Raw genomic sequence first — 17,500 nt, 5'->3', positions numbered from 1 at the left:
GTGACTGCATGCACAAATAAATAAATAAAATATTTCGGTTCGCAGATGTCCATTTTTATTTATTAATGTAGAAATATTTCATTACAACTCACAACTGAATGTGTCAAGAAATAAAATTACACAGTAAATATAAAGCAGACATGTAAAACAGTAAAAAGAACAATTTAGAAAACAAATAAAAATTGTTCACTCACTGTACAGTATATAATCTACCCTTAATACAAAGACCACAAGAATACTGTTTAAGATTTATAAACACATTACACAGGCTACATCAAGTACTTCACTTTATAAAGTCCAAAGTATTTGTCTTGAGTCAAAATACTCAGTCATAATAAATAATTTGTCATCAAAATTTTCTCTGTATTTCAGAATGAAGGCAATGTTTCTCTATAAATTGCTTCAACAGTGCAGAAAACCAAATACATCAGTAGCCTCTTCCTCAACATCAGTAGATTACTCCTCATCATCCTCAAGTGGAGTTGTAATTTGTTGTAACACAATATGTGTTTATGCTTTTGATAAACATGACATGTAAAGCACTCATATCTGGAAAATGTTCTTTGATAGTCATTAGGACCACAAGTTATTTAAAAATTTGCTTTATGCATGAATGAGAGCAGTGTGCTGGATTAACTTGATTGTGATTATCCCAAGAGCATGTAGAGAAACAAAAAACAAGGTTGATCACTCTGGTAACTGGAGTAGATCCAGGCTTGTCACCGTCCACCGTTCATTCAAAACATTCCACTGCAGAAACATCAAGGTGATCTTCTAATAAGATGGATATGTCAAAAATGTATATTCATCCACATCATTAGCCCGGCCAATCACAATCCCATCAACTCTGAAGACTGCCGTGACTTGTCTTGTTAACACAGTTGTCCAGTCGGTGGTGTCCTCCTGTACTTGAACTGTTGGATGTGGTGAAGATGATTCCCTGTAAATGACAAAGCAATAATTACATTAATATCAGTCACTCTATCACTAATGAAGAGAAAATCAACATGCATAGAAAGTAAAATAATTAATATTCACTGATTTAAAAAAAAAGTATCACAGATTAAAAGACTAATATAAATTTCATTCATTCATTCAGTTTCTTTTTGGCTTAGTCCCTATATTAATCTGGGGTCGCCACAGTGGAATGAACCACCAACTTATCCAGCATATGTTTTATGCAGCAGATGCCCTTCCAGCTGCAACCCAGTATTACGAAACATCCAGACACACTTATTCACACACACATTTATACACTACAGACAAATAAGCTTACCAAATTCAGCTATAGCGCATGTCTTTGGACTTGTGGGGAAACCGGAGCACTTGGAGGAAACCCTCACGAACACTGGAAGAATATGCAAACTCCTCACACAAATGCCAACTGACCCAGCCGAGGCTCGAACCAGCGACCTTCTTGCTGTAAGGTGACAGCACTACCCACTGCGTCATCTTAATATAAAGAATATCAAACATTATAAAATGCATTTATCACAGCATATACTGAACAGAAAACAACATACGCACCTGAGCACAACGAAATGTTGAAGTGTCTCGCTTAACAAGGCTGGCAACATTTTTAAACACGTAGGTGTACATTTATTGTTGTTTGTAAGTAAAAACCTACAAATTTAAAATAGTATGTAAGCCATTAAAACCATGGTATAGATAATGAGACATACTTACATCTTGTAACTGAGCCATGCTTTCATATGACATGCCTTCATTGGTCTAATGCTGTTAGGCTGCATAATGTTGTTCAATCTTGTCCTGAAAGACAATTGGAAACTTCATAAACTTCAGGAAAGCAATAAGATAAAGCAATAACTATTTATTTATAGTATTTTATTTATATATAAGTATAACGTTAAACGATAGTAAAGCACCAACAATTCTGGACATGAGAGTTTGTGGACACTCCTCAACATTAATGTAACTTAGACACTGAAACGAAGATATGTACAAGCATACACACGCCACGTTTGTAACTAGCCACGTTTACATAATCAGTCGCTTTGCCGGTGACAAAATTGTGATTTTTCTTCACAAAATGGCGGTGTATATAACCGTCTAAAATGACATTTCCGCGGTCAACCGTGGCTAGAAAATGGCCTCAAAATATAAAACATTATTGATAATTACAAATTCCAGTATTAATAACAAAAGGTTTTATATCAAGGTATATGAAGACTTCAGTCGCGGCAGCTCTGGGCCACACCGCACATTACTCACGGCCCGATTCCGGTGCATGGTTACGGCAGAGTCGGCTCGCTTCTGCCGCCGCATCTGGCCCGAGTAACGATACAGCAGACGGACTCGGGCAGGCGAGAATCTAGCCGCAACTGGCCCAAGTGTATTTTGCTATCTGGCTTGCGATAATATTCCGCTGTGGCAACACTTATTAATAAAGCAGTTACGTAACATATAAGGCGCGAATACGTAACGTAGGCGATAAAGGGAACTTTTACACCGAGAAAACTAACAGCATATAGTACTCACCGTCTATAAGGTTATGTCCCTCGGTGACTTCGATATCACATTGTATTAACTTCTTTAATAAGCTGCAGACATCTTAGCAAACTCCATCCTGCAGGCCAACGTACACCAGCCAGCCCGGAGCACAAAGCGGGGGAAAGCCGAGACCAGAGAGTCAGACAAAATCAACAGAACACGGCTTCACATGTAAAAATGAGACTGAAAATATATCTTTAATACATTCTTACCTGAAAAGTGTGGACTCCAAAATAGACTTTTCTTTGAAAAGCGTGCGAAGTTCTGTGTAAACAGCCAGCATAGTCGACGGTCCGCCTCAGTAACAAACACTACTATAACGTCTCAACAAGCCAAATTCTTAAAGAGACAGCAACATCACCACCTGTATGAAGATGCTGTCACTCTGCATGGTTTATTCTACATCCCATATATACTATAGCGACTTAAACAGTAAGCAAAGACCAGTATTTACGTTTTTAATGATTAAAATTACATTTAATTATAAATTAAATTATTAACATTTTTGAGAAAAAATGTAATTTAAATACATGAAAAAAATAATTATTAAAATATTTAATTCAATCAATTTATTTATTTATTATATTTTTAAATTATGTATTTTAGTATTAATGTTTAGTTATACTAATTTAGTTATAGTAATACATTTAAATTATTGTTATATAGTGTCTTGATCTTATCATGAGCTGAGGGTACAATTTTGTTCCTATAGGGAAACAAAATATATAATTTTACCTTTAAAGGTGCCAAATTGGTCCTTTACGGTACAATTTTGTACCCAAATGTGCTATAAAAGGTACAAAAATGTACCTTTCAAACCTAAATCTGGACATTTGTACCTTTATAGCCCATTTGGGTACAAAATTGTACCCTAAGGACCAATATGGGACCTTTAAAGGTACAATTTTATATTTTGTTCCCTCTAGGAACAAAATTGTACCCTCATTGTACCTTTTTTTCTGAGAGTGTATATATATATATATATATATATATATATATATATATATATATATATATATATATATATATATATATATATATATATATATATATCACTGTAGTTAATTTAAAAACTGGATAAATATAGATTTACACACATTTTCTCAAGCAAATAAACAGAATTAATGATGGTCGGAAAATCTGCGGAAAATCTGAGAAAAATCTGCGGAATTCTGCAAGCGCAGATTCCGGGTGGGCCTACTCATGAGCATTTCATTCATGCCCCTGTGACAAACTGAGGTATTAGAGGCAAATAAGGAGGTAGGACTGGTGAAAGTGTTATGGAGTTTAATACAGCACGCCAAATGGAAAGAAAAAATATATGTATGTGTGTTTGTGTGTGTACGGTCCTTTAAAGACAGCCGCGTGTGTGGAAAATATGGAGAAAATCCTACATGACGATAATAGTTTGATTGCGGTGTTTACTTTAATAACGCCACTAATATAAGCATACTCCACATGTTTTAACTCCTTTTCTGTTTAGTTCAGTTATGACTTTAGTGAGATTAAGGAGATCAAAAATCGCTGTTTAGAGCTTATGTCCGCCTACAGTACAAAATTCATGTTTAACTAAATAAACAGTTAGCAAACACAAGTACATCTTATTGAACATTGTTTATTTTCATCACCAATTATCATAGCAGAACAGTTTCTCAAGCAGTTTGTGGTGCATTTTAGAAACAGGAGATGAACCCCTGGTCTGATGCGCCACCTGGCTTGAGAAAACCATTCTCAAAAACTTACTTTTAGTCATCATTTTACATATAATATATTACATTAAGTAGATTATTACATATTCTGAATGCCTTCGGCAGAATTCAAATGAGCCATTTTAATCAAGTTTAATTCCAAGATTACAGTGAGATTAAGCTAAATTGAAAAAAAGTGATTTATGCCCACCTATGATATATATAGGTGGATAGATGTATAGATGGATAGATGTGAGTGTGTTCCCACAATAACAGCAGTGTGAATCTCCGCTGAGCTTCTGAGTTTGAATTTTGTAATGTTTTATGCATACAGCTGACAAACCGGATTACATGGAAGTGTATTCAAGAGACTGTTGGGTAACCAGCGCAAATACATTAGTAACACAAACAGGTCACGCGAGGAAAAACACAAGCTTCCATGAGCATCTTTCTTGGTAATCTCAAACGTTTTCACGACTTGATTCAATTTGCACTTGAGGAACGAGGCCTCTTTAAAGGGGTCACACTGCGCATTTTACACACTTAACCTCTTTTAGTGTGCAGCTGTGCACTTTTTTTTTTTATTGTTGCCAAATAAAACCATTCACATTATCAGACACGGTATGTTTCACCTGCTTTCACTTACAGTTATTTTTGTTAATATGGTTTAATTATATATATTTTTTACAATAACATTGCCTTAATGGGAGATTACTCCCCGTTTATGTGTAGTTAACTGGTGATCTGGGACGTTTAGCCATTTCTTTCCAAAAACGTCATATTGACACCAAACTTTCAAACATTAACACGGAGCGCACTCAAATTCAGTGCAAAACGCACTCACATCCAATGTTCACAATCAATCAAAACAACTCTTATGCAAACTACTCCATATTACATGCAGCGCTGCTTCTGGGGGGGAATTGATTTTGTTTGAATGATTTTTAGATACTTTTACTGGAAAACAAATGAAACGAGAGCGATTAAAAACTCGAGAAGTCTTTACTCCCTAATTAAACTTCTCCTCCATATTCCCCATATGTTTGTGCGGGTCCCCTCCGCCAGTGATGATGTACAGCTCATCAGCCATCAGCTCATGGGACTCCATTCCCGCCTTATGTGCTCCATTGGGCATTGGAGCATCATCCAAGTTGGCAGTGTCCATAAAGCAGAATGGCTGCGTATCAGCGAGGAGGCTTTTAATTAGTGCATCTGGGCCGCTGACTTGGGATTGGGAGCTTTGCCAGGCAGTCTGTGCGCTTCCGGACGGCCAAATCTAGACCTGAGCGTCCCGCCATGAGTCTGGACCTCTCCATTATATCCAGATTGCAGATCCGCAATTCTTGCATTTTCATCCTGCAGAGCTTCTGAGAGCCCACGCTTACAGGTCAAATCATTTAGAAGATGCTCACTTGACCACTTTAAGTGCTCTTGAGCAAACCATTATCACAAAGGAACACTCTGGTTTGAGTCCATTCCACCAAATCTGCCTGTGCGGGGAAAAAGCATGATTGTGAGGACTTGGAAATATTACGAGAAAGTGGTTTTTGCGCCATTGCAGGCTATTATAAATATCTATAAATAGATTGCATTGTGGAATCTCAAGCTAAACTGAGCATTCGAAGTAATACAAATATTAATAATCGAATGTTAGAAGAATGTGTTTTAAATCATACTGTGCATGCTATTGTAAATGTATTTCTAATATTTATATAACTCTTTAATTTATGTTTGTATATGTATAAATAAAAGGACGTTTTTGCAATCTGTAGCCAATAATAATAAAATAATTAAAATGAATACATTCGACACGTTAAATTTGTCACCATTTTAAAAATGTTTGTATTTAAATGAACTCCATTTAGTAACTGTGTTTCAAATATTTCATAGAAACAAAAATATATAACTTAATAAATGGACGGATCATAGATAAATAAATGGATGGAGGCTAGATGGATGGATGGATGGATGAATCATTGACATATCGGTGGATGGAAGAACGGATGGAAGGACGACAGAGGACAGATGGAAAGATAGTGGATGGAGGGATCATAGATATATGGATGGATGGATGGATGGATGGATGGATGGATGGATGGATGGATGGATGGATTGACTGATGAAACATAGATATATAGATGGATGAATGGATGGATGGATGAAACAGATATATAGATGGATGGGTGGATGGATGGATCATAAAAATATAGGTAGATGATGGATGGATGGATGGATGGATGGATGGATTGGTGGATGGATGAAAAAGATAAATAGATGGATAGATGGATGTATGGATGGATGGATGGAAGGATGGATGGATGGATCATAAACATATAGGTAGATGATGTATGTATGGATGGATGGATGGATGAAACAGATATATAGATGGATGGATGGATGGATGGATGGATGGATGAAACAGATATATAGATGGATGGATGGATGGATGGATGGATGGATGAAACAGATATATAGATGGATGGATGGATGGATGGATGGATGGATGGATGGAAGGATGGATGGATCATAAACATATAGGTAGATGATGGATGGATGGATGGATGGAGGATGGATGTATGTATGGATGGATGAAACAGATATATAGATGGATGGGTGGATGGATGGATCATAAACATATAGGTAGATGATGGATGGATGGATGAATCATTGACATATCGATGGATGGAAGAACGGATGGAAGGACGACAGAGGACAGATGGAAAGACGGTGGATGGAGGGATCATCGATATATAGATGGATGGATGGATGGATGGATGGATGGATGGATGGATCATAAATATATGAATGGATGTATGAATGGAAGAATCCTAGATGGAAGGATGGATTATGGATAGATGGATGGATGGATTGACTGATGAAACATAGATATATAGGTGGATGAATGGATGGATGGATGAAACAGATATATAGATGAATGGGTGGATGGATGGATCATAAAAATATAGGTAGATGATAGATGGATGGATGGATGAATGAAACAGATATATAGATGGATGGATGGATGGATGGATGGATGGATGGATGGATGGATGGATGGATGGATGGATGGATGGATGGATGGATGGATGGATGAAGCAGATATATGGATGGATGGATGGATGGATGGATTGGTGGATGGATGGATGAAACAAATATACAGATGGATGGGTGGATGGATGGATCATAAACATATAAGTAGATGATGGATGGATGGATGGATGGATGGATTAAACAGATATATAGATAGCTCATAGATATGGATAGCTCATAGCAATATATGTAGATGGATGGATGAATTTATGTATGTGTGTATGTATGGACTGATGAATGGATGTATTGGATGGATGAATGGATCATAGATAAATAGATGGATGGATGGAAGAATCATAGATATATAGATGGATGCTTGTATGGATGGTTCAGAGATGGATATTTATAGCTAGATAGAGAAATTATTTTTTGTATGGATGAATAGATTTATGTAGGTATTGAATAGAATTTAAATAGAATAGCGGTTACTAATAGAATTTAAAAGCATAAATAAAAGAAGGAAAATAAAAGATAAACACATGAAAAACAAAAAGCTGCTTATTTCCGGGTGTGTTCTACAGTGCAGGTCAGCCCCGTCTAAAGCACATCTTTGCTCCCTCGTGGCAGTGTTTCTCCAGTTTCCAGCGTCTGGCTCTGGATGAAGAGCTTCTTGACTGACAGGCCGTGTTTTTCATGCTGTCTGTGGGTCTTCAGAGGCTGAAACTCTGAATCCGGCTGCGCTGATAAGCTTCTGCTGGACTGAAGTGGACTGGCTTTGGTCCGGCTTTGGTTTTCGGGAGCTCGGCCCGGCTCCACTCAAGACAGAGTCTGGCCGCGCTTCTGTCTTGGTTATCAGATGAACACAGAAAGTGGACCAGAGCGCAGACGGACGCCTCTCCAGAGACGCAGCCACACTTTCAGATGCTGCCCTGTTATTCAGACGAGAGGACTGTGGAAATATGGGAGCAGAATCTGCCAGCTCCAGCACTCCATTGCCAACTCTTCACTGCTTGTGTTCATTATTTAGAGCGGGTGTCCAAGTTTAAAAGGTCAAGGAGTTCAAAGAGTTTGAAGTCGTTTTATATAACAACAAGCTATGTCTTATTAAAACAGATTGTTGAAAATGTGTGACACGGTGGCTTAGTGGTTAGCACGATCGCCTCACAGCAAGAAGGTTGCTGGTTCAAGTCTCGGCCGAGTCAGTTGTCATTTCCGTAAGGAGTTAGCATGTTCTCCCCGTGTTGGCTTGGGTTTCCTCTGGGTGCTCCGGTTTCCTCCTCAGTTCAAACACATGCGCTGTAGGTTAATTAAAGAAACTAAATGGTGATAGTGTATGAGAGTGTGTAAATGTGAGTGTGTTTGGGTGTTTTCCAGTACTAGGTTGTGGTTGGAAAGTCATCCGCTGCGTAAAACATATGTTGGAATAGTTAGTGGTTCATTCCACTGTGGCAACCTCTGAAATAGAGACCAAGCCGAAGAAAAATGAATAAATGAATGAATGAATAAATAAATTAATAAATAAATAAACACAGAAATAAATAAATACATACATAAATAAATACATTAATTAATTAATAATTAATAAACAAATAAAAATTAAAATGAGTAAATGAATAAATGTATAAATAAATGATTAAATAAAACCTAGCAGATGTTATTTATTAAATAATATTTAATACAATTAAATAAAATTATTATTAATAACCAAAATATAATATAAGTAATACAAATTTTATATCTAAATAATATATAAAATTATTAAACATTTTATTTAAACAATTGATGCTGTAAAGAGGCATTTTATGTTAATTTATGGCAGTTTTCTGTGCTAGCTTTTATCATATCAGTACTGTAATTTTGTATATAACAATATTTAGAACTATAAATAATAATCATTAACATTTTTTAATGTATGTGCAGTTTTACCAATTAAATAAATAAATAAACTAACAAATAATAAATGTATTATAAACAGCTTATTTCATAAATATAACAATACATTTACATTAAAATAAAATGCATAAATAATACATTTATCAATTAATTAGAATATATTAGTACATTATTATTATTATTATTATTATTATTATTGTTATCATAACTGTTGACAATGCATATTTAATCAATGAATAAACAAATAAGTGAACATTTACATGTACAGTATATAAAAATCTGTAGAATTATGCATTCAATCATTTATTTTCCTTCAGCTTAGTCCTTTAGAGCATTTATCCCCACAGCAGAATGAACCTCCAACTAATCCAGATTTTACACAGCTAATGCTCTTCTAGACGCAACCCAGTACTGGGAGACACCCATATACTCTCACATTCACACTCATATACTACAGAGGAAGCACTCCAAGGAAACCCACGCCAACACAGGGAGAACATGCAAACTCCACACAGAAATGCCAACTGACCCAGCCAGAACTCAAATCAGTGGATATCTACTTAATCATGTATTGTCTTTTCGGCTTAGTCCCTTTATTAATCTGAGGTCTCCACAGCGGAATGAATAGCCAACCTATTCAGCATATATTTATCGCAGCTGATCCCCTTCTAGCTGAAACCCATCACTGGGAAACACCCATACACACTATATGGCCAATTTAGCTTGCACAATTCCATTATAACACGTCTTTGGGGGAAACCGGAGCACCCGGAGGAAACACACAAACACAGAGAGAACATGCAAACTCCACACAGAATTGCCAACTGACCCAGCTCGAACCAGCGACCTTCTTGCTGTGAGGTGATCGTGCTACCCACTGCGCCACCATGATGCCACAAAATAATTGATCTTTAAGAAATAGTTTACATTTTCACCTGTACATGTCATTCTTGCTTTTAAAACAGTTCATTGTAGTCCCAAAAATCCTCCACAGCTGCCGCTCTTAAAAATAATCTTACAATTACGCCCCTGAATTCCATTAGCATTTCTAGCAAATTAGTAATTTCCTTTTTTTTTAATACAGCAACAAGGATTACCTTATTAAAAACTACATTTATTGAGGACATAATTTGCAGTAATTCCAAGCCGCTTAGTGCTGAGCAGGATTAAACCACTTATTCTTTCACTTGACAAGAGCAAAATCCAGCATTAAAACACACGGTCTCTATTACACAACTAATTACTCTCAGCGTTCAGGATGTTCCTCGTACAATAAACCAGTGTTTTAGCAAGAAAAGCGAGCAGGTTTTCGTTCTGTTCCTCCGGCAGGCTTTTTTCCCCCCCGACAAGCCTGACAGCACAGCATCATGAATTTTTCAAGCCCCCTACCCCCCCCCCCCCCCCCCACACACACACACACACACAGAACTGAAAACAAGATATTACAAACATGGAGAAATGTTAATCTGTATTTGTCTAGAGGGCTTGAGCATTTGTCGTAACCCCACGCAGGAACACGGCGATAAAAACACGAGTGCTGCTAATTAAAATGCGTCTGAACAGCTGGAAACATCTCAATGACTTTCTGCAGATCCACAGAGACGCTCGCTCACTGTGTGTTTCTTGCAGATCCTTCTGACCTGGAGGCATGAGAGCTTCGGCCGATGCTTGTGTCTTTATTTTTGATGATCTGCGCACATTTGTTGAATATTTGGCTGTTAAAGTTTGTGTACACCCTCACCGGCCACTATATTAGGTACACCTGTCTAACTGCCCAAAACAATTCTAATCAGCCAATCACGTGGCAGCAACTCAATACATTTAGGCATGTAGACATGGTCAAGACGATCTGCTGAAGTTCAAACCAAGCATCAGAATGGGGAAGAAAGGTGATTTGAATGACTTTGAACGTGGCATAGTTGTTGGTGCCAGATGGGCTGTTCTAAGTATTTCAGAAACTGCTGATCTACTGGGATTTTCACGCACAACCATCTCTAGGGTTTACAGAGAATGGTCCAAATAGAAGAAAATATCCAGTGAGCGGCAGTTCTGTGAGCGCAAATGCCTTGTTGATGCCAGAGGTCAGAGGAGAATGGCCAGACTGGTTCCAGCTGATAGAAAGGCAACAATACTGCCAGAGTATTGTTGCTGACCATGTCAATCCCTATGACCACAGTGAATCCATCATCTGATGGCTACTTCCAGCAAGATAGCACACCATCATAAAGCACAAATTATCTCAGACTGGTTTCTTGAACATGACAATGAGTTCCCTGTACTCAAATGGCCTCCACAGTCACCAGAACTCCGTCCAATAGAAAACCTTTGGGATGAGATGGAATGGGAGATTTGCATCATGGATGTGCAGCCGATAAATCTCCGGCAACTGTGTGATGCTATCAATATGGAGCAAAATCTCTGAGGAATATGTCCAGTACTTTGTTAAGTCTATGCCACGATGGATTAAGGCAATTCTGAAGGCAAAAGTGGTGAGTATATATATATATATATATATATATATATATATATATATATAGCTTTTATATAGATGGTTGGATTATTTGGATGTGTTTGATGTTTAGATTTATTTGAATTATTATTTTTTTATTTATGTATAGATTTTTTAATTTAATTTTATGTCATTTTGCTGTGTGTTTGCCGTTGTTATTATTTCAATTTATTTATTTAACAACATATTATATAATGTTATATAATGATAACAACACTAATAACAAAAACAACAACAACAACAACAACAATAATACTACTACTACTACTACTACTACTACTACTACTACTACTACTACTACTACTACTAATAATAATAATAATAATAATAATAATAATAATAATAATAATAATAATAATTAAAATAATAGTAATAATAATACTTAGAATAATAATAATAATAATAATAATAATAATAATAATAATAATAATAATAAATTAATAATAATAATAATAATAATAATAATAATAATAATAATAATAATAATAAAATTATTAATAATAATAATAATAATAATAATAATGATAATAATAATAATAATAATAATAATAATAATAATAATAATTTAAGAAATGGCACAATTCATGGAAATGTATGTTTTATTTTATCTATAGCTTTTAATAAAATGCCACAGATGTTCCAGAGCCATTTTTAACTCTTTTTCAAATCATCTTATAAATGCCATTTAACAACAGTAATATCAGTGTGTTTTGGAGAGATCTCCATCTGCCTTCTAGCTATTTGAAATGTTCTGCACTTTACACTGTTCTCATGTTATCTCTCTCGCTCTCTTTACCACAAATGTCAGTGTCTGATATTTTTTCTAAAGCAGTGACATTCAGACATTGTAAGCGTGAGTTAAGAGCTGCTTGTTCATATCACATGCGGTACATCTATATATCTGGATGTTTTACTGCGCATCCTCAGATGTCCTGCAGGAGTAAATCACCATGCACACGTCTGGTTTTCTCCATGTTAAAGGTCATGCTGGTTTGTTCTAACATTCACATGTTCAGTGTGTGTAAATCATTCAAATGCAGCACAGCAGGCTCTCTCCCTTCAGGATCACACAGGAGACGCTTAAATCAGATTCCCCATTGAAATATTCATCCAAACGCTTTCATTAATAATCGTCCGTCTTCATAATTGATGTGACTTGAACGGGATTTTTATTTGGAAAGCCAAGACAACAAACAAACACACAGATTCCTGGCATCGTTCTCCACTCTGTGCTGGATTTATATGTTTAATTGATGGACGTTCAGGATCTGGAACAGAATAGTGTACTTTGGCCACAGCTATATGTATATATGAGCCATCCATTCATATATTAATGATCCATACATCTGTCCGTCCATCCGCCCATTCGTCCGTCTGTCTTTCCTTTTATCTAAACCATACATCCATCCATCCATCCATCCATCCTTAAAATAAATCTATTCATCCATCCATCCATCCATCCATCAATTCAATCTATCAACCCAATCCAGTCCATCCAATCCATCCAATCCATCAATCCATACATCCATCCATCCATCCATCCATCCATCCTTAAAATAAATCCATTCATCCATCCATCCATCCATCCATCCATCAATTCAATCTATCAACCCAATCCAGTCCATCCAATCCATCCAATCCATCCATCCATCCATCCATCCATCCATCCATCCATCCAATCTAACCATCCTATCCAGTCCAGTCTATCCAATCCATCCATCCTACCATGGATCTGTCCATCCATCCATCCATCCATCCATCCATCCATCCATCAATTAAATCTATCAACCCAATCCAGTACATCCAATCCATCCATCCATCTATCCATCAATCCATCCATCCATCCATCCATCCAATCTAACCATCCTATCAAGTCCATCCATCCAATCCAGTACAGTCCAATCCAGTTCATTCTGTCCAAAACAATCCAATCCAGTCCATTCATACATACATCCATCCTAATCCATCCTTCCATTCCTCTATCCATCCAATCCAATCTAATCTAATCCATCCAGTCTAGTCCAGTCCAGTCCAGTCCATTCAATCCATCCATTCATACAATTCATCCATCCATCCATCCATGCATCCATCCATCTATCCATCCATCCATCCATCCATCCATCCATCCATCCATCCATCCATCCATACATACATACATACATACATACATACATACATACATACATCCATCCATCCATCCATCCATCCATCCATCCATCCATCCAATCTAACCATCCTATCCAGTCCAGTCTATCCAATCCATCCATCCATCCATTCTACCATGGATCTGTCCATCCATCCATCCATCCATCCATCAATCCATCCATCCATCCATCCATCCATCCATCCATCCATCCATCCATCCATCCATCAAATAAATACATCTATCCATCCATCAATTAAATCTATCAATCTAATCCAGTACATCCAATCCATCCATCCATCCATCCATCCATCCAATCTAACTATCCTATCAAGTCCATCCAATCCATCCATCCATCCATCCATCCATCCAATCCAGTGCAGTCCAATCCAGTCCATTCTGTCCAATACAATCCAATCCAGTCCATTCATCCATACATCCATCCTAATCCATCCTTCCATTCCTCTATCCATCCAATCCAATCTAATCCATCCAGTCAAGTCCAGTCCAGTCCAGTCCAGTCCAGTCCAGTCCAGTCCAGTCCAGTCCATTCAATCCTTCCATTCATACAATTCATCCATCCATCCATGCATCCATCCATCCATCTATCCATCTATCATCCATCCAGTCAAGCCCATACAATCCATCCATCCATCCATCAAGCTATAAGTTTACAAATCCTCTGCAGGGATCCACATTAATTATTTAAATAAAAAGACGATCTGCAGCAATTAAATACAATTTTAATTCTGATAATGAGAACAGTAAGATCCCAGGCTTCATCATTACAAAGCATCATCACTGTAATGGAGGAATCCCAGAATCCCAGTGTTTCTAACCAACACAAACACTGATCTGATTGCAAACATCAATCATATCCTCTGATTTAGCGCGTCCCTTATAATAGCATCATGCACAGTGATGCTTACAGAACTTTATATATTGTGCATTTGTGCGTGTCAAAAGTGCTACATGCAGTAAGCCAAAACCAGCATTTCAGAGCACTCTTCTGCAGACTGGCTGAAGTGCAGAGCGGGACGAGAAACACATCGCTCGCGGCTCTGGCAGGAGTCGTCTTCTGGGCCGCGGAGAGACGTGTACATGAATCCAGAACAGTCCGCATTCCCAGATTTTTCTTCTGGGAGCCGCAGAGCGCTGCCATGAATCAACATCAACAAAAAAGTTTGTGTCCAACTGAAACAGAAGCCTTCCCAAAACTCTTGATGAATGTCCTTCACACCAGTTATCACTCGCTCCGTGTCGCCAAACCTTCAAAATGAGGCTAATTGATCATGAATTATGACTCTCTGCATATATTCCTACTGAGAATTACAGGATCGATAGGCTTGCTGGTAATTCGAGGACACAGAGTATAATGTTCGCTCTCTTTATGAACAGCGCAGCACATGGGGGTGAAGAAAGAAGATATTGCATTGATTTCGGGACTGCATATTAAGAGCGCGTCCACATTTGGGCTTTGCTAAAATGTCAACATTGTGGTGGAGAGTTCTGCATTGGCCTAACATAAATATATTCAATGCACAATGGTGTCTTTTTTCATACTGCACTTGTTTCCGTTGAATAAAAGCAATCGAGAACTCTATATTACAGTGATTTGACTATGGTCAACAGGGATTTGGGTATTCGGGTTGGTGTCAACAACTATGAATTAGTAATTGATTGATTTATTCAGTACATAATCAATAAAATTTCCCTAAAGACAAATATTATTATGTGTATGAAAAAGTATTTTATTTTATTTAATTATTATATAATTATTAAGTCAGCATAACCTGTTTAATTTAAATTAGAGCTTATTTATTACAGCAATTTATGAATAAGAATAAATAAATAACAGCCAGGAGTTTTGTGAAAAATCACAACATTTGGTATACACAATCAGAATATATCACAAAATAAATATTAAATGAATAGTTTAATATAAATTAATTAAAAATAATATAAATATAAAAGTTTAATACAAATACACTCAATAAAGTGACCTTGAGTTTAATACAGGTTCTACTAAACGAGAGTATATTATTAAATTATCATACTAATAGACTATATTATTATATTATTATTATTATTATTATTATTATTATTATTATTACTTTTATTATTTATTTGTTTTATTTATAATATTTTATTATTATTAATAATAACAATGTATTATTATTATTATTATTATTATTATTATTATTATTATTATTATTAATAATAATAATAATAATAATAATAATAATAATAATAATAATAATAATAATAATAATAATAATAATAATAATGTATCATAAGTGCATAAGTTAATTTAATTTATTTTGTTTAATTTAATTTTATTTAATTTTATTATTTACATTAATTATAATTATATTTATAATCATAATTATAATTATAATAATGATAATAATAATAATACTCATAATAATAATAATAATAATAATTATTATTATTATTATTATTATTATTATTATTATTATTATTATTATTATTATTATTATTATTATTATAAACAGTGCACAATATAAATGCTAAACATGCTTTTAAAATTAATATTATTATCTATTTGTTCATGAACATGACCAATAATTTTGATGCATTTAAACAAAACAGTTTTATTAAAACAGTTATACCACATTGTAAGCTACTTCTGACAAAAAAAAGCGTCTGCTAAATGACTAAATGTAATTGTAAATGATATTATGTCTCCTAAATACATATTTGAAAGCTCGTCCAAATAACAGTTTTAAGCCAAAGTCAAGTCAATGATTCCCATTCAGTTTCATATCCTTCATGTTTCAAGAGATATCCTAATGAATCATCAATAGCTTCAACAAAACTGAAATACACCCCGCAATCACAGTGAATTACGGCACTTTTACATGGTCTTTTAGCATTTTAGCACAATCGAAGTGTCTGGAGTGAAAAGCTGAACATTCATCTTACATTCGCAATTTAGCCTTGAATATTAAAGAAAGGCAAATTCAGAGGAAACCCTCAGAGGGAACCACACGAAGGCTGGTGTTAAATAATGATGAAATAAAATGACCGTCTGCGGTGATTAGATATAATTTCATTCTCATTATGTGAAAAGTGAAATCTCGGGCTTCATTCATACTAAGTGCCGTGCCACATACGGCGGCACATCTACCTGAAAAATGAAGCATGATAAAGGATGAAAAATGCCACTGCCTCCATTAATTCTCCTCAGTCCGGACTGGGAAACCAGCAGTGCACACAAGTAATTAATTTCTCAAGGTCAATTATTTTAAGCTTTTAAAATGAGCTAAGAAAATCACCGCAGGTGTGGGAGAGAGAGAAGAGAAAGTTGGAAAAGCTGTGCACACTTTAATGTACGTGAAAGTCTTGATTAATAAAGCAATAAGCCGCTTGAGGCCATCATTTTTTCTGACTTTCTTTTTTTTCTGAATAGTGTTAAGAATAAATGCTCAAACCAAAAAAAAATTATTTTTATTTTATTTTATTTTATTTTATTTTATTTTATTTTATTTTATTTTATTTTATTTTTGCTTTTTCATTCATTTATTCATTCTCTTTTCAGCTTAGTCCCTTTATTAATCCGGGGTCGCCCCAGTGGAATGAACCGCCAACTTATCCAGCACGTTTTTACACAGCGGATGCCCTTCCAGCCGCAACCCATCTCTGGGAAAAATTCCACACACACACTCATTCATTCACACTCATACACTACGGACAATTTAGCCT

At 35.8% G+C, this 17,500-nt stretch overlaps 1 protein-coding gene and 1 long non-coding RNA gene across 4 annotated transcripts in view; both read right to left on the bottom strand.

The window, feature by feature from the left end:
- gpc6a (glypican 6a) overlaps nucleotides 1–17,500 on the bottom strand; it is a 344,985-nt gene that overhangs the window by 196,323 nt on the left and 131,162 nt on the right.
- On the bottom strand, nucleotides 33–2,801 carry LOC137495391 (uncharacterized). 2 transcript variants are annotated; one of them, XR_015476083.1, is made up of 5 exons: nucleotides 2,724–2,801; nucleotides 2,500–2,587; nucleotides 1,528–1,770; nucleotides 1,277–1,452; nucleotides 33–940 (listed from the first exon to the last, which is right to left on the bottom strand). It is a non-coding gene; the product is annotated as an uncharacterized LOC137495391 (long non-coding RNA). The 2 variants fall into 2 exon arrangements; XR_015476084.1 differs by having other exon boundaries at nucleotides 1,687–1,770.

Source organism: Danio rerio, chromosome 1 (genome assembly GCF_052040795.2).
Source record: "Danio rerio strain M-AB ecotype USA chromosome 1, GRCz13ab, whole genome shotgun sequence".
Lineage (NCBI taxonomy): Eukaryota > Metazoa > Chordata > Actinopteri > Cypriniformes > Danionidae > Danio > Danio rerio.
Note: the sequence above shows the minus strand (reverse complement) of the source record. Positions and strands in the feature narration are given on the sequence as shown.